The following is an 18,077-nucleotide window of genomic DNA, read 5'->3' as shown; positions in this document are numbered from 1 at the left end:
GCTGGGAATGTCTGCTTAGCCCCTGCAACGTTTTGAAAGCAATCGATGTGTTCCCTTTTACTTCGCTTGAGGGGATGCGCGAATCTGCTCGCCGTAGTGTGGCTCTCACGTAAAGGTTCGGTCATAGCGCCTAGAACATATATACAGCTCATCTAGGCACTGTCGTTGGGCCTATATGTGCTGACTTCCAGACCTCTTCACGGTCTACGCTCTGCTCACGCGCTGCTATGCTATAAGAGTGTTTACTGCAAGTGATTATGGCACGTAAAGCAAAAAAATTCTGCCCCATGCAATCACTGCGCGCTTCCTTCTTTGCTTTTTTTTTTCTATCTGTGGCGAAAATATTCCAATAATCTTTTTTGCTTTGTTTCTTCTGCACTACATTTACTTGAAGTAGTAAAAGCCCACTGCAGCTCTTATTTTATCTTTCCGTGGCCCCTTCGGCGAACGTATAGGTAACAAGCTGGGCAGTTCCTGCTTTTCCCGCGTTTACTGCGCCATATATCCCAGCATGACATCTAATTATAAATCAAGATTCAACATTGCACTAACCTAAAACATACAGGAAAGTCAAGCATAAAACTGAAGATTATGCGCACTCTTAAGAACCCCAACAACTTACTACACGGCGCCGCCAGAATAACGTGAAAGCCAGTGGCTACACACATCGAGCACGTATTCGTACGCCAAAGCAAGGGTCAAAACCTTCGTCAACAATATCTCGAACACCAATCACAATATTCGATACGCAATGCATCTGGACATTAATGTTCGTGCGCTACTATACTATCGTATCAAATAGGGAGGATAGAAGCCCCCTTCGGAAAATCGAAATTAAATATTTTTGCTATCAACGAACCACGCAGAGCGTCAGAAAATTTAGTCAACGAAAAAAAAAAAACATCGCCGTCGTCGATAATCATGCTCTGGATACAAAACTGAGAGAATAATAAAATGAAAGGGGGAGGGTGTAAAGGTAAGAGATACAGTGGGCAGGCGAAGACACGGTGCATACAAAAGAAAAACAAATAAAAGTAATGAACGCACCCGCTTGCCTCGTTTACCTTTATTATACCTACCAGCAAAATATAACATTAAGCGAATAAGTTCGCCGCCTTTCGTCGCATTCATGACTCGCTGCTCTCCAATAATGCGTTGCCGTCCTCTCGCTCGACCTTCCGAGCATCGGCTTTCATCGCAAAAGCAGTACATCATTTTGCTTCCCCCGATCGCTCTCCGGTTTCGTAATATCAGCCGACTGGGCTCATTTTTTTTTTCCTCCTACCTCACCGCGCGTGCGCGGTAACCGAGGGGTTCCTGGACCGAGTACTGGACATGCAGGGAATCAACGAAACCTGACCGGAAGTAAGGCTCAGCCGCGAAACTGGCGGAAAATGCGAGTTTGCCGAAGAGGCAGAGCTCCCAGAGCGCAGCTGCTTTGACGCGGGGGGAACTGCTGCCACTGTCTGACCTGATGTTATATTCCGGAATTCGACGCTGCGCATATTCGCAGCCTCGTGGTGAACTCTGTGATTGCAAAGAGTTCATGTAATACACTCAAAGTGCCTCGAGCGGCCAGTCGCGCGGCAATTTTGCGTGTATTCGCGGGATTCTTTCAAGCTCGGAAAAACACTTTTATGTAGTATGATTATGCAGAAGACAAAGATAATGATGAATAGCCGGGCAAAGTAACAAGAGTTCAAGATCGCCAGTCAGCCTCTAGAGTCTGTGAAGGAGTACGTTTACCTAGGTCAATTACTCACAGGGAACCCTGATCATGAGAAGGAAATTTACAGAAGAATAAAGAAAATGGGTTGGAGCGCATACGGCAGACATTGCCAGCTCCTGACTAGAAGCTTGCCATTATCATTGAAAAGGAAGGTGTGCAATCAGTGCATTTTACCGGTGCTGACATATGGGGCAGAGACTTAGCGACTAACAAAGCAGCTTGAGAACAAGTTAAGGACCACGTAAAGAGCGATGGAACGAAGAATGCTACGCATAACGTTAAGAGACAGAAAAACAGCGGTTTGTATCAGAGAGCGAACGGGTATAGCTGATATTCTAATTGACATTAAGAGAAAAAAATGTAACTGGGCAGGTCATGTAACGCGTATTTTAGATAACCGGTGGACCACTATAGGGTTACAGAATGGATGCCAAGAGAAGGGAGGCGCAGTCAAGGACGGCAGGAGACTAGGTGAAGCGATGAAATTAGGAAATTCGCGGGCGCTAGTTGGAATGAGCTGGCGCAGGACAGGGGTAATTGGCGATCGCCGGTAGAGGCCGTCGTCCTGCAGTGGACATAAAATAGGCTGCTGCTGCTGCTGATGATGATGATGAAGATTATAATGATTCAGCAACCGAAAGCAGTATCGGTAGTTTTTTTTATTAAAATAATTAAATTATGAGGTTTTACGTGCCAAAACGATCTGATTATGAGGCACGCCGTAGTGGGGGACTCAGGAAAATTTGACCGCCTGGGGTTCTTTAATTTTCTCATTGAAACGTTTCATCTAATTATAACATAAGGGAAGTTGGTTAATTAAGGCTATGTAATTAGGCGGAATGCAAAAAATAATATGAGTATCTCCAAGCGGCGGCGAACAACATTCCCTTGGTTCTGTACAGCTCCGTGGTATTTGCATATTTTTAAATCTTGGTGCATGATAGTCGGGACAACCTGTATAGTACCAGTGCAGAAACGAATTTCTCGAACGGTTCGCTCCACACACTATTCCCAGCACACCTGCGTACCACATACAGTATAAGATCACATAAGTATAACATAAGTACATAACATAACATATAACATAAGTACACATAAGTATACAGTATAAGATCACATAAGTATTACATAAGTACATAACATAACATAACATAACATAAGTATAAAACAATCTCGGGTTAACCTCCCTGTCTTTCCTTTGCCTTTCTCTCTCTCTCTCTACAGTATAAGAAGCCACGTACGCTTAACGAGCGAACGGCGAAGTTGATTGATTGATTGATTGATTGATTGATTGATTGATTGATTGATTGATTGATTGATTGATTGATTGATTGTGCAAATAAAGAGAGGGAGAGAAAAATATTAGTGGACCTGAACAGAAAGATGTGTGGTTATGGACACCGAAACTGATTAAATGCCTTGCGAACACATGGCAAATAGAGCAAAGAAATGTCGCAAAATGGGGCATCAAAGTACACTGTAAAAAATTTCCGTAATTATACGGAGGATTTCCGTCATTATACGGAGAACTGTAGGGTAAAAATACGGAAACTATGTCATATTTCAAAAATACGGCAAGATCTGCCGTTAATATACGGAAAGTGCTCTCCGTTTTCAGCTTTACGGATATTTTCACTGTAATCATATGTACGGCTATACACTGTTTTGGACCAAACAGACAGAATTCCGTATTTTTGTTATGCGAACATCCCTATTATTGTGAGAAAACTTAAGCTGTCTGAATGAGCGCTCGTACTGGTAAAGTTTCAGCCAACAATATTTTATTGAACACGCAAACTGTACGCATTATGAAGATGCGTACAAAATGTGAGAGCTAGCCTTCTACCAAAAGCTGCAATAACAGATCGTATTAATATATATACGCATCTTCTATTGTGGTCGCAGTTTGCCGCGCATATGGGCCTCGCTGATCATATGCGCAAATATGTGCCTGTTCTCGCAATGTTCTCAAATTAAGCGCTTTGTAGTTAATAGTTGTAGTTTAAGTGAACGAAGAGCCGTGGACATACGTGCATACGTAAACAAGCTTGCAGCATTCAGGTGCTGGTGCACTGGGAATGACATTGGTGCTCTGTATACGCCAAAAATTGTGTGCACTCTAAATCAGTAGCGAAACGCAGGGAGTGGTATAATGACCGTAACGGCATTTACATTTTGAAACAAATGGTCTCGAAGGGGGCTGGCGGCCTATAGATCCAAGTACAACGGTCGGATGAAATTTTCGAATGCGGCAAGCAATTAACCCAAGTGTCAAAGGGCTTTGCTGAACTGCAATGTAGTTGGTTTAACTCATTCCCCTAATATTTACAAAATATCTCGTCTCTGACAATAACTGCCCATTCATTGAGACAAATCGATTACGCATAATCTTCACTGTTCATGTGTTAGTTCTTGCGATAAGATGTAATCGCAAACATTTGGCGCTTCATCTTGAACCAAGACCGGTAAGCGCGCTCCTTCTTGTACGGTAGAATAAAGAACGCGAACATGCACCGACATGTGTGTAAACTACTGGAAGGTGACTGAAGATGAAGGACCTATTACCGTGCTAGTACTGTGTGTACTGTCAAAAAGAAGAAAAAAATAATACGGAAAGAAAGAATGCCCAATGCCGAGATGTAACGATTCAAGCTAGAATGCAACACCATTAGTTCCATGTGCTTTATATATGGGTAATATTATGACACAACTCATTATTTACCTGTTCATTACATGCACCAACCAGCCCAAATTATCGCTATACTAGAGATTATGGACGCATCACAGTGCATTGTTTTGCACTTCATTGCAGCACAGGGGTTAGCTATCCCCAGTAGCGAACGCTTTGGTTGACCTCCCTGCCTTTCTGCTTCTTGCATTCTCTCTCCCTTTGTATAAAACGCACTAACTTGTGGGAGAGAAAGTGTTCTCCTCTTTTAGAATTCAATTAATTGTCAAGCAATTATATTGCAGTTCCAGTAACTGTATCGACCGGGTCCCGGTCGAAGAAACCAACAGCAGGCGTTTCAAGACAACAGTGAACTGTTATGTTTATTGCGCTGGGCATTTTATACCAGAGCGAGGGAAAGGGGGTAGTGGAAATAGAGGGCAAGGAAAGGCACGTGTCGTTCCAGCGTGCCAAGATAGCTTGTGCTCGTTGAACTGATACGATGCAGTAACTAGAGCACAAATGCGAAAACGAAACCGATTCTGTTATCCGCGCTCACAGAGGGCGGCACCAGGCGGCAGCGCGCGCTGCGCGTCCGTTAGGAGTGGCAGACGGAGCTGCACATGTGTAGTCAGCCGGAATTTTTCGTGTCGTGTTGTAAAAGTTGTTCATTTGCCGTAAATATCTCTTGATTTGTACTCAAGAGTGAAGCAAGACTCCAAGGAAGAGAGATTGACGCATCGGGAGCGAAGAACAGAAACGATGGATGGTTACGCTGCTTGGGTCTCGGCACGTTCGAATTGGCAAAGTTCCGGATTTGTCGCTGTGTTTTGTACGCTTGTGCGCTCGTCATTTGCCGTCATCGCGCGGAGATATTTGCGCTGGATGTCTTTCACTTCGTGTACAAAACTCTGCACGCTGCGGCATCGAAGGAGTTGTCCTGTGTTTGGGTGCACGTATGCGCTTGGACACGGATATATCCTGCTTGCCCTCAACGGGTGTTCAACAGTCTACGCGCACTCGTAACTTGCTCATGAAGTAAGCCCATTTTAATCTTATTTGGTTTGCATAACGTAGGTGTTAAAGTGATGTGCGGTAAGCCGGTGTCGCGAACAGAAATATTGTTTCAAAAGACCACTATGCAACTTCTTAGGGCAAAACTGACGCATGAATGGGGAAAGGGATCACCCTATCTTTTCAGATCAATTCCAGTCGTAGCGCGATCGGCTCGATCGCAGTTTCCGTGAGGTACTTCTAACCTTTTGCTCACTCGCGTTAAAAGCGTAGAATAAAACTGCGTTCAGTTGCGCACTTGTATTGACGCTTGTATTGGCTTGAGAGCATACTGTATCCGATACAAGAACTTCTGTTAAAATACGGAAATAAACGTTCGAGGCAATAGCAGTCGCTCACTACCTGTGGTCGTTACTTTCTTGCTTGGGTGCACGTTTTAATTGTGACCAGAAAAATAAAAGTTCTTTCCTCTGGCTGCTCTGCTGTGTTTCCTCGGTGCAACTTTTTGCAGTGCAGCAAGACGTGTTGCTTCGAATGATGTCTGGGCAGTCAAGGCATTCGTGTCAGTAAGCAAGCAGTAAACGGGGTATCAGTGCGAAAAAAATTGGACATACAAGAGAAGCGAATGGTATCATCATTGACTCTTATTTTACGAATAATTCAGTTGTGTTACTAAAGCGGAGAGTGGATATGCATGAAAGTCAGATTGTATTGATACTCAGCAAAAACAAGGTAACTAATCATTACTAATCAATCCTTTTCTTTTACTGAAAGGCAAGTTGCTGTTGTGCTGGAGCTGAGAAGAGGTCTGCTGCCTGCAATGGGTCCATCTCTCTCAAGTTATCGCAGTATTGTAGCTCTCAAAGTGAGTGGATCTTTTTTTTTCTCTTAGCTATTTGCCACCTGAATCATGACTGCCACCTGCCACCTGAATCAAGCTGTGTAGGTGATCTTTGTTAGTGACATTGGAGTGCTGGTGGACAAGCACTCCTTTATGATTGCAATGCATATGACAGAGTGTAGCTGTGGCAGTATGCGAAGGTGTTAATCTATAAGCCAAATTAGGTTCTGTGAGGTAATATGTTAATATATTGATGACATTGGATTGTGGTCTAGCAGGCAAAAATGCTAAACAAGGAGAAGTAATTTTAATTTGCACTTGGTAAGATGTGCAAGCAATTCAGGCTGTTACACATGAAATGGGACATTTGTAGATGTCTTCTACAATGCTGCAGTCCTGAATAGCTTCAGAGTTTAGTGATACCACTATAATTTCTCTGTAAAGCATGCAGCACAGTTTAGCATTGGGGGAGGCTGGCATCAACAGGCGTCTACTTACTTAGTTAGTTAAATGGGGTTTAATGGCGCAAAAGCGGCTAAGGCTATGCTGCGCCAAACATGAGGTGTTTTAAAATCCAGTTAATGAAGGAAAAGGCTTTGTTAATAATCTATATTTTATGTAAAAATCCAGTGTCGTCTAGAAATTTACAAACGTCACATAATGGGACTAGCGGATCATCACCTAAAATTAGAGCAGGGTGTAAAGGTATGTGTAGTTGATATAATTTGTGCAAAAGTCTTCGTCTGTGTGTTTCAGTCTGCGTACATGTGAGTAATATGTGCATAACTGTTTGTGGCTGTTGACATTTCTCGCATGTTGGTGTGTCTTCTTTCGTAAGTAAGTAATTGTGTGTGAGGTGTGTGTGCCCAATGCGTAGTCGGCATAAAACTACATTGATGAACCGCTCCTGATGGTAGCATGACGTCCACTCGCCAACTATGGGTTTCGTGAGATGTAGTTTGTTGTCAGCACAGTGGTCCCATTCACGTTGCCATTTCGCCGTTAAGGCTTTTCTAATCGCACGGATGCTATCTTTGTATGGAAGTGTTGTGTTTGTTATCTCTTTGTTCGCTGCCATTGATGCATATCCATCGGCTGCTTCGTTACTCGGTATCCCAACATGACTTGGTACCCAGCAGAAGTGGACTGATCTCCCATATTTGTTAAGTGCGACCATGTTTAGTATGTCCCCTAACAGGGGTTCACACTCAGATTTTAGGTTTAGAGCCTTCAGTGTACTTAACGAATCAGTGTAAATGACTGTGTTTTTGTGCTTGCCAGTGATAATCTTTTTCACTACAACCCATAAAGCGTAAACTTCAGCAGTGAAAACAGAGGCATGTTTTGGTAGACGAATACTTCTTTCCCATTTTTCTGTTACGGACCCTACACCCACGTGTTGTTTTGTTTTGGACCCGTCAGTGTAGAATCGCATGTTATTTTGATATTGGTCCTGAAGAGCACGGAATTCTTGTATAATGTGGTCGTGAGGAGTGTCTCTTTTCCTTAAATGTGTTAATGTCCAGTCGCACAACTGCGTGAAATCGTACCACGGGGCCAACCGTTCTGGTTTCTTGGCAACCTGGAGGTCTTCGTGGGGAATTTCATAATCCCGACACTATTGCTCATGCTGCAGTACAAGTGGCCTAAACATGTTTGGTTTATTTCTGTAGTGTAAGCGTGAGTTGCACTGTGTGACGATGTTGTAGCATATGTGTTGCCGTGATGACTTGAATTCTCAGTACGTAAGGAAATGTGAGGAATGCTCTGCGCTGCTTTAAGGAGGGTTCGTTACATTCAACATATAAACTTTGAATAGGTGACGTCTACTTACTGTGAAGTTCAAATGAGGTGTTACTGTTAGGGTGACTATATATAATTTATGGTTTAATTCTAATCTTGTATGAGGCAGACATAGTTTACCCACTTCGTTAAACAATAGAGATGTAATATCTATGTATACAAGTATTACCCATTCATTTATGCCATTTGGACAATGGCAGAAATGCATGGGCAATACTTGTGTACATAGACATTACATCACTATTGTTTAACCAAGTGGTGCCCCTGCATGCTAAATTTTACAGGGCTATTATTAAGTAATGTCAACTTTTGTTGTAACATTAAGGCACCTTTTATATTATTACAGATTACCACCATTGTGTACCATCATAGTGTGATATTTACACTAAATGTATTTAACTTTGCTATAAAACCCTGCACAGTGGTGCATCATGAAATTTTTTTCCATAGTTTCTGGCCTCAGAATGCACTTCACGTTATATTCTTGTTTGCAACAAAACTATAATGCAGGTTTCTCTCCTTATATTTTGTGGCACTTCAAGCTGCGGCGAGCTAAACCACTGGGCAGCAATACTGGAATCGCTACTGCGTGTGGAGCTGTCTTCAAACACACACAAGGAATACATAATTGCTTTTTTAGTGCAAAACAATGGACACAGGAAAGACGACAGAACAAGGCGCTACTCTCAACTGACATCACTTTATTGCGTCCCTCCTTTGTAGACAGCAGAATCTAGAAGAACATGCGCTGTGAACACCATGTGCAGGAACCACCAACATCTGTTCACAAGAGCACACTCATAGGACAGAATCCAAAAAAACCATATTGAGCACTGTACAAGGGTAAAGAAAGCACACTAATGCACTGTGACCCCAATTACTGTATGAAAAAAGCTTCCGATAACTCTCTGGCGGTGGTATCACGGCTCTTTTTCAAAATCGTAGTATCACGAAACATTGCGAACATAAGCGATCCATACCAACAGGCACAGGTTCCCATTTGGCTCAACATTGTAAAATATGGAAGTGCAAAGCCATGTTTCGTAATACTATGATTTTGAAAAAGTGCTGTGATACCACCGCCCGAGAGTTATCGGAAGCTTTTTTCATACAGTCATTGGGGTCGCAGTGCATTAGTGTGCCTTCTTTAACCTTGTGCGGTGCTCAATATGGTTTTTTGGATCCCGTCGCATGAGTGCGCTCTTGTGATCGGTTGTTGGTGGTCCCTGGACATGGTGCTCACTGCACATGTTCTTCTAGATTCTACTATCTATAAAGGAGTGACGCAATAAAGTGATGTCAGTTGAGAGTAGCGCCTTGTGCTGGTCGTCTTTCTTGTGTCCATTGTTTTGCGCTAAACAAAGTATTCATGGATTCGCACCAACTAGCCTGCCAATGCATTGTGTTGAACGCAAAGAAATGCTGCTTTGCCTTCTTTGACTGTGTTGCGGGCACTTCTGAAGTACTGTCTGTCCAATAACCTTGGTGGCATGGAAGTGCCGTCCACTTCTATGCGTTGCTTTCTGTTTCATTGTGGCATCACATCACATTATATTCATAATGTGTATGTACTTTTTCTAAGAGACCCATATTCCTATCCTTGTGTTATATTTGCTGTCGCATTATTTATGTGCAAATGACCAGTGCTCCAAGTTCCATTTTATCGCAGAGTAAACTACTGGTACCTAAACAGTTCTGTATATCAGAAAACCAAAGCCGTACTGCCGAACACTATCAAGCAGCAGCCTTAGTACAGTGTTAAGTAGTCAGATTTTATTGGTTATACAGAGGCGCACAGTGTACCTCTTTATTGCTGAACAATTAAGCTGTGTGAAAACTGAGCATTTATGTAGCTTCAACCACATGCTATTGGCCATTGTTCCTGCCCTCAGCAAATGTGGAAGATTATCATGGCATTTCTTTTTCTAACTCTTTTTCCTTATTACAGTGGGATTACTGCATGTGTAAGTAAGAAACGGATCACATAGGCAATCAAAAGCCAACAATGTGTAAACTTGGAACATTGATTGTACAGTTTGATGACCCAGAATAAGTAGAAATACACCATAAATGATTGATGATTAACTTTTACTTGACACAGGGCTAGAGCATACAGTAAGCATACTGTATGCTCATACGGTGTCACATCAATTTAAATTTTAGTGTAGCTTTACAGTGTACGCTTCTATTGTTGCATTCTGTCAGAGGGATGGTAATGTTTCGCGTGTCTAGCAACTAGACTGTCTATATACAGTAGTAAAAATGTGCGAACTGTATTCTTTAATGATTTGATAGAATGTGTAGAACAATAAAGCCATACAATCAACGCACAGTGATGTGACTTTCTCTGCACATGTTGCAGGTTCAAAAAAGTATGGTGGAAGCTGTTGCCAAGGTTCCGACCAGAAAAGACAGCCAGTATAAAAGGGTCCACACCACTGATCTCTACTACAGGTCACGGACAGCTCATCGAGCACCCTCGACTGAAGCCAACCTTGTCCCGGAAGTTGGTGCTTCACAACATTGCGGCAGCACTTAGTTTGCACGGGTGTGTGGCATTTCTTCCCCTAACATGCCTGCCTGATGTGCCATAAACTACCCAAGCAGTGTTTCGAGGTGTCCAGAATTTTTCCATTGCAGTGTCTACAGTGTAGCTAACATAAGTGGCGTGCAATGGAAACACTGGTAAATGAGAAAAAACTTGATGTAAGAGAACACTATCGTATACGGGTTCAGATTGTCATAAAAGTGCTTACCAGACTTGTAGAGACCTCCTAAAATGTGAAAAACCACAAAGTTTTTCGGCAGCAATATTATCTGATCGCACGCACTAGTTAGTCCACCATATGCACTGCTTCCAGGACAAGCGCCTGCATGACACCGCATTTCCACTGGCTTCACCTGCATCCGGTGCGGTGTGCTGCATCCAGCAAAACATTAGAAATCACTGGTGCACAGTGTTTTCTGTCCCCTTTCTCGACGCCTACTGAACACATGGTAAACTGTTTCCAAAGCAAAAAAACAGAGGGAAAGGGCTCTGAACACATTGCATTTTAAAGTGGCTGGTACTGGGTAACGCAAATACTGTGGCATAGCAGATTTGCACCAGGCAACCTGTGCGCCCAAAAAGGCTGCTGTTTACTTGCAAATGACCAACGTATTGTGAGCATGTTGAAGTTCTTTTTTTATTCTCATCGCTTATTTGGCTAGTGGAGACAGCTTTCACAACTGGAGAAGAAGCCTTGGAAGCATCAAACACTTCACAAAACCAGCTTCAATATATCGTGTCTGCATCACAATTTCATGGCTGCATGAGTGAACCCTCTGGTTAACATGTAAGAGTGTTCATGATGTTTGCCATGCATTATCCACTTTATTTACAGGTCAACCCTATCTTGAGATTTAAGCTGATGTTGCGTTTAGAGAAATTATGGTCGAGAGCCACCTTTTGAGAATACAGATTGAGCTCGACAGATTAAACGCCAGAACAAGTCGTTGAGGATTTCAGATCAAGAATCTTCAAAGGCCAGTTAATTTAGTGGTGTTAATATTCTGCTCAAAGTTGTTGACTGTTACGTTCGTATGGTGCCCAAGCATTGCGGTAACAAGTTCACTTGGAGTACATAGCAAGGGTGTATTCGACGTAAGCTGCTGGCTTTTTTCTGTGTTTTCAAAAACTGGTTTCTTGTTCAGTTCAAATTTTCAAATTTTTCATTGTTTATAAGGTGTTGTGTTCTGTTTCCTTTTCCTGCAGCTTCTTAGTTAAACATCTGAATAGTGAACACAACTTGACCTTTTGCTTGATTTTCTAGATTACTGCCCTCGATGCAAAACAATTTCACTTCAAAACTGCTTGTACCGTACTGAAAGAATAACTTGAAGCAGCCATAGCCACCAATAACACGCAAGAGATGATTATGAAAATTGTAATATTGTTTTTTGATCTACAGGGTGTCTTAACTATCGTGCACCAAGATTTAGAAATATGTGAATGCGAGGTAACTAGACAAAATGAAGGTAATGTTGTTTGCCGTCGCTTGGAGATACTCTGATTATATTTTGCATTCTGCCTAATTACATAATTCTTAATTAGTTAATAAATATCTCAAATAATTAAATGAAATGTGTCAATGAAAAGTTGTAGAGCAATATGAAAGCCTCCTTATACACTTTTTTGTTACTGTTACTCATTGTGTGCTACATAAAAGTGTTTTTCCAAGGAATAAGCCAGCGAATACACATAAAGTGTCTTGAGTGGCCAGTCATGTGTCAGTTTTGTGGTGCAAAGCCACGAATACACCTTAAATGGGTTCTTTTAAAAAGAAGACTTGGCTCAGAAAATTATCCTTCTTTATGCAGCCTGTGGAGACAAGGTTTCTTAGACATGGCCATGGCCCTCAAGGAAGATGCCGAGGCCACAGGCAGTTCCTCCAGTGACCGTGAAAAGGTCCCCTGGAGCACAAGTCTAATTTGGCACCCCTACCTTTCTCCTGCAGCTTTTCTGTCTACTTAGCTAACCAGGTGGGTCAATGATGGCAAAGGGAAAAAAGAATCAACAGCTTCAAACGTAGAACTTGCTCAAGCTCAACGCGTTTTTGGTGTGAAGTTTTTCCCTTATCATTTATCAAAAAACGGGTAATAAGTATATGATATGGTCTTCATACGGACACCTCTTTCCCACAGAGAATTAGCAGTAAAAAAAGCAGCTTATGAAGGCTTGAATATTAGCTAGGATGATGTGGCATAGATAGGATAATGATTATGAATGTTTCTGGTAAAGGTAGTGGTAGTAGAGTGAATAATCAGTTTATATATAGAATAAAAGACATTTCGTTCCAATGCCAGAATTTTAAATCATCCCAAATAATTCTTGCGTTTGATAGTCTATGCGCATTGAGTGACAGTGCTTCTTGATGCTTGCTTCTTGCTGACATCATTCTTATGCTGCATAATTCACCTGTTTAAATTCCCTATTTCTCCCATTCAAGCAACTTTACATTCATCATAACATACCTTGTAGATGAGTTCCAGAAACTTGCTGATGAGATTAGGGGGCGGCGTGCACCCCAGGCTGAGATATGCATTCAAGAGCCTAATATCTTGCAAATGTTAGAAATACTCCTGCTAAGCAAGTTCTTGGTGTCATACAAGGTTATTTGCGAGTATGAATTTGCCTAAATTTAGAAAACAGTCAATCTAAAACATGTCAAGCAATATCGCTGACAGTACACACACATTCCAACGGAACTAAATACAAATAAATATAGCACCAAATGCAGAATCATTGGCATGATGCCATTCTTTCAGTGGAATAAAATCTGTCCTGCGTTGTAAATCTGGAATCCTTTATAATCCAGACTACTAAATGCCTCATGAGGGTTGTGACGTAAAATATGCATGTATTTATTCCTCGTTTTTTTACTTTAAGACCCGATAATGCCTAAACAGCAGTGAAAGAACTGAGATCACGGTACTTAATACGTTATATTGCTCCAGAAATCCGTTTTTCTGCCGATCGCAGCATTTGACACTACCAATTTTTGACAGAAAATGTGAGACAGAAGGCACATAACACTTAAGGTGGTGCTATTCACTTTGATTGTTTGGGAACAAAACTCATAATGTACATGTTGTGGCCCTACGTGTCATTGCCTTTGAACAACAAAAAGGTAGGGGGTTTGCGTTTTGCAGAACTGCATGGAAGTTTTTACTGTGTGCAATTAAAATTAGAAACCTTCACAGCTGATACTAAATGCATTCTCCACAGCTTTAGGTTATACAGGTGCACTACTTTACACAGAACACACTCTTTTACCTCATCACTGCCCACACTCTTAGGCAAAGTTACACCCTTTGGAGTGCCCCTTCTGCCACACAACGATAATCGTCATCTGCCTTGTTGCGTTGCCTTTCTTTACCGCTGCGAGCCCTGTACTTTCCAGTAACAAACGGCATTCGCGTTATCAGCATGATAGCATTCCCGAAAGGAAAGTAGCGGGTGTGGCGTTTTAAAGAAAGGAAACACATCAAGGCAGATAATGATTATTGTTGTGTGGCAGAAGGGGCACTCCAAAGGGTGTAACTGCCTAAGAGTGCAGGTGGTGATTCAGATTCTTCAAAGGTGTTTCATTGTATGGGATGGCACATCGCTCTTCACTTATTTGCTGAATATTGCATTCCAATTGTGTCATATCAGATGAATCCATTAGAGAGCTTTAACTTGCCCTAAATTTATTACAGCTCTGTACTGGTAAACTGGCAGCAGCTTGCAGTGCTTGTGGAAAAACAATTGTAACCGCCATATTATATGCAACTGCTAGTGCACAGGCATTTGCAGCAGCAATGGTTAGGGTATACTTTTTTCTTCTGTTCTGGGGTATGCATCCTCCACGGGAAAGTAGTTTTTTTTGTCTTCCTCTTCTACCACATTGGAATGTAAAATGGGGTGTAATTTGTAGGGTATACTCTTGAATAAACTTCATGAGCATTTATTCTTGTCTGTGCCACAGATCATTGTTGCTACCACTATAAAAGCAGTTTACAGCACCCGTAGGGAACAATCTGTGAATCTTTAATGAACAGTAAGGATAATGAATAATCGAATAATTTTTAGTAATTTTCAACAAATTTAGCACTCTTTGCTTTCCACTGTGGTGTTTTTCAAACCGTAATGGCACAAGGTTTGTCTGCAGGATGTCATTTTGTGTGAATGAGTGCACTTGTGTGCATAACACCTCATCGTCAACATTCTGCTGCACAGTATGTCATTAGCTTTCGTATGCATTGATCACTATCGGCTGTTCCTTTGTTAGTTGGAATGTAGCATTTATGTAAAGCACATTTGATGTTCTAACAAAAAGCATTGTGCCCTGTTATCTTCTAATTCTCCTACTTGAAGCCTAGTGCTATATTAGCATGGTTGACACCATGAGAGTGAGTGTGGTGTATAATTGTGTCTGGTGGGGTGGGGGGTGTACATTAACTTAAGCAACTTTTCCAGACGACTTGAATCAATATTGTGGAATGCTGTTTTTTTTTTTTTCAATCACTGTTACCAAGTTTCAGTTTGGTTGTGGCAACAAGTTTAATGTAGTTCGCTAGCACTCCTGCCAACACATATAATGTGCAGGCATCTGTGTTGAAAAAAAGACCAGCTAATGGTTTGCGAGGAGCTAAGGTCCATTTAGACCAGTAAATTTTGAGCTTACACCGGTGGAAATAACTGGTGAATGAAAGCACACCCAGGAGAACTGACCATAATATTTTCTTTCAATGTAATAACGATGAAGCTTTGAACTGCATATCAACTGACTTGTTTAAAAAATGACCCATTTCCTTCTTCAAGTAAGACAAAGGTTCCACAGGAAGACAGAAACTTGAGGCCGTCAACAGCAGCATGATTATAAACAGCGCTCGACGTTTTGCAATCTTGCACCTGGTTATCATATTGTCCATCCCATTTGTTTCCACAGGCTGTTCTTTACTGTTTTATGGTCATACCCAGTTTAATTTTAATGTCCCTATTTTTTAATATTTCGTTAATATATCTTTTCTTCATCGGCTTTTAACAAAATATGTATTCGTAATGTGCCTTCATTTACCATTTACAGTGATCTTAACCAGATGCATCTTGATACAAAATTTATTTTTCTTAATTCTTCGTTTTCCTTTTCCAAAAGTGCGAACTGTTTATCTTGATACCTATTTTGTCTTCTCGGAAGATTAGGTCTACTGGAATAATGACTGCTTACATGTGTACATCATTTTCTGTTTTGGTCACCCCTACTCTTTGCAAGAACTGACAGTAGTGCTCATACCCGCTCCATCACAATCACCACTGCTAAGCACACCCTTCCTTCCTTTATTTTAACACTTTGGCTTCTCTTGACCTATTATATGCACCAGTTTCTTCTCCCCCAATGAGGCTAGGGGCCACTGAGCTATGCACAATCCAAAACAACACAGCCAAGGAAAACATTTGCTACCCTAATGACGAGCACCTATGTCGAAATGTTGGCTATAGCAACATCCCTTGTTCCAACAATGTTGGTCTACTTACATGTTTTTCTAACACAGAAGTTACTGCTTTGTCGTGTTCTGTGATTATACTTTTTGCCGCTTTCTTTAGGATGGATATTCACGAATACTATTTGTTTCTCCTAACAGCAGCAAGTTTATCCTTGCAAGCATTTTGGGTCAAGAACAACTTTCACCAGGAAGAAGTGCAAGACGAGTGATTGAAGAAAATAAAGTTGCTTCTGTGATCTAAGAACTTGAGGACTGAAATGTTGCACCGTTGTGTATATATGCTATGCAGTGCATTCATATCACAAAGTGCAATGTGTTTTATCTCTGCAGCCATGTCAGTGTGTTGACAAGACAGTTTTCTCAATGGTGACCTGCTGCTTTGTCTATGAGCTGCCTTCATGACATTAGCATTAAAGGCGATGTACTATCGTGGACAAAAGTACCCTGGAAGTGCGAGCGTTGACCAAATTGCATTTCTGTTCAAGACCGCTGAAAACAGTGGGTCACGTATGCACATTCCGAATGCAGATGGTAGCACGGCTGATCCCAGCAAATAGTGCACCATAAAATTCGGTCGACTCTCGCACGTCCTGGGCAATTTTGTCCCCGATGGCACATTCTTCGAACAATGGATATGCTCTGCAAGATGAAATACGGGAAGCACCTGTACTTTAACGGAAATAGTACAGATTTAGCATACGGAGTCTTTCGTTTTCTGAATACGGCAAGCACCTGTATTTTAACGGTTATAGTACAAATTCAGCATACAGTGTGTTCCGTTTTCTGAATACGAGAAGCACCGTACTTTAACGGATATAGTACAGATTCAGAATACAGAGTCTTCCGTTTTGTAGATACAGAAGCACTCGTATCTTGTATTACGGTCTCTCTTTTACAGTTGTCCGTTCTACGGAAATGACCGTTCTTAATTTACGGAAGAGTGTTCGGTCACAAATTACCAGCAAATTTTCTGTAAAGTAAGGAAAATTTTTTTTACAGTGTACTTAGTCGGCTACGGGCACAATACACAGCCGTATTCGTAGCCAGAAGAAGACAACAGTGGCGATAGTAGGAATCGATGCTAAGGAGTAACGTGGAGAAGCGCTTCTCCAGAAGGAAACTAAGAAGTAAGCTTGGGCGCCTTAGTCGAGAAACTTTCACAAGTCGCACAGTGCGGCCTTGCGGCGATGAAGGCTTCGTTTTAAGGCGAGGCGCGTTATGGAATCCGGGCATGATACGTGGGGGCACATCTGTCAAGCGTCTCCCGACGACAAGAATAACCGAAGAGGTGGTTAGCGAACGAGGAGGGAATCAGTGTCTGTTAATCCACTCTTATTTGTCTACACTGTTGCCGCACCACATAATCGCGCGTGTTTCTGCACTATCCGTCACAATACCGCCTTTGTTCACAAACATGCGACTTTCCTAGGTCAGATACATTTCAGTAGTGATGAGTTCGGCGTGCCCCGCGAGGTCCGAAAGCAGCCACGCGTTCATTATACCGTGCGTTTTTCTTTTAGTTCAAACGTACTTTTTTACATCACCAAGAGCATACAGCGCAATTCGGTCTGTTCAGGCGGATTACCTGAAGAGCATTACTCGCTGAATTATTCGCACAAAAAGTCGCAATGTTCAGTTAATGATTAACAAACTTCCATCAAACGTTTATTTTTTTCTTTTTTTGCTTTAGCATACGTGTTGAATTTGTGAAATTGAAGCCCGGCAGTTGTAAAGTGTAACGTCTCTCTAGGAGAAATCCTATAAGACTATATAGCGCCACTTTCGAAATATCCACCCGCGAAACACATCGGCGTTCCATTTAGTCGTTTCCCAAAAGCCTCCCTTGCACTAGCTGTTCGGCGTGACCTTAAGCGTAACGCCAGTGCATTGTTTTTAGCAGATTTTGGTGACGGATACCTCGAAATTGGTTCTTGTTAGAAATGTATGGATTAGTGGATACATATTCATTAACACGCAGCTTTCTTTCTGTCATT

General features: G+C 41.8%; 1 long non-coding RNA gene across 4 annotated transcripts; it reads left to right on the top strand.

Moving 5' to 3' along the window:
• Positions 1 to 4,981: 4,981 nt before the first annotated feature.
• On the top strand, positions 4,982 to 16,327 carry LOC129380614 (uncharacterized). 4 transcript variants are annotated; one of them, XR_011893753.1, is made up of 5 exons: positions 4,982 to 5,435; positions 6,186 to 6,276; positions 10,418 to 10,603; positions 12,415 to 12,576; positions 16,222 to 16,327. It is a non-coding gene; the product is annotated as an uncharacterized lncRNA (long non-coding RNA). The 4 variants fall into 4 exon arrangements; XR_011893754.1 differs by lacking the exon at positions 4,982 to 5,435 and adding an exon at positions 5,442 to 6,039; XR_008608793.2 differs by lacking the exon at positions 4,982 to 5,435 and having other exon boundaries at positions 6,069 to 6,276; positions 16,225 to 16,327.
• The last annotated feature ends 1,750 nt before the right edge of the window (positions 16,328 to 18,077 follow it).

The sequence above is a fragment of the Dermacentor andersoni genome, chromosome 1, assembly GCF_023375885.2.
Source record: "Dermacentor andersoni chromosome 1, qqDerAnde1_hic_scaffold, whole genome shotgun sequence".
NCBI classification, from domain to species: Eukaryota; Metazoa; Arthropoda; class Arachnida; order Ixodida; family Ixodidae; genus Dermacentor; species Dermacentor andersoni.
Note: the sequence above shows the minus strand (reverse complement) of the source record. Positions and strands in the feature narration are given on the sequence as shown.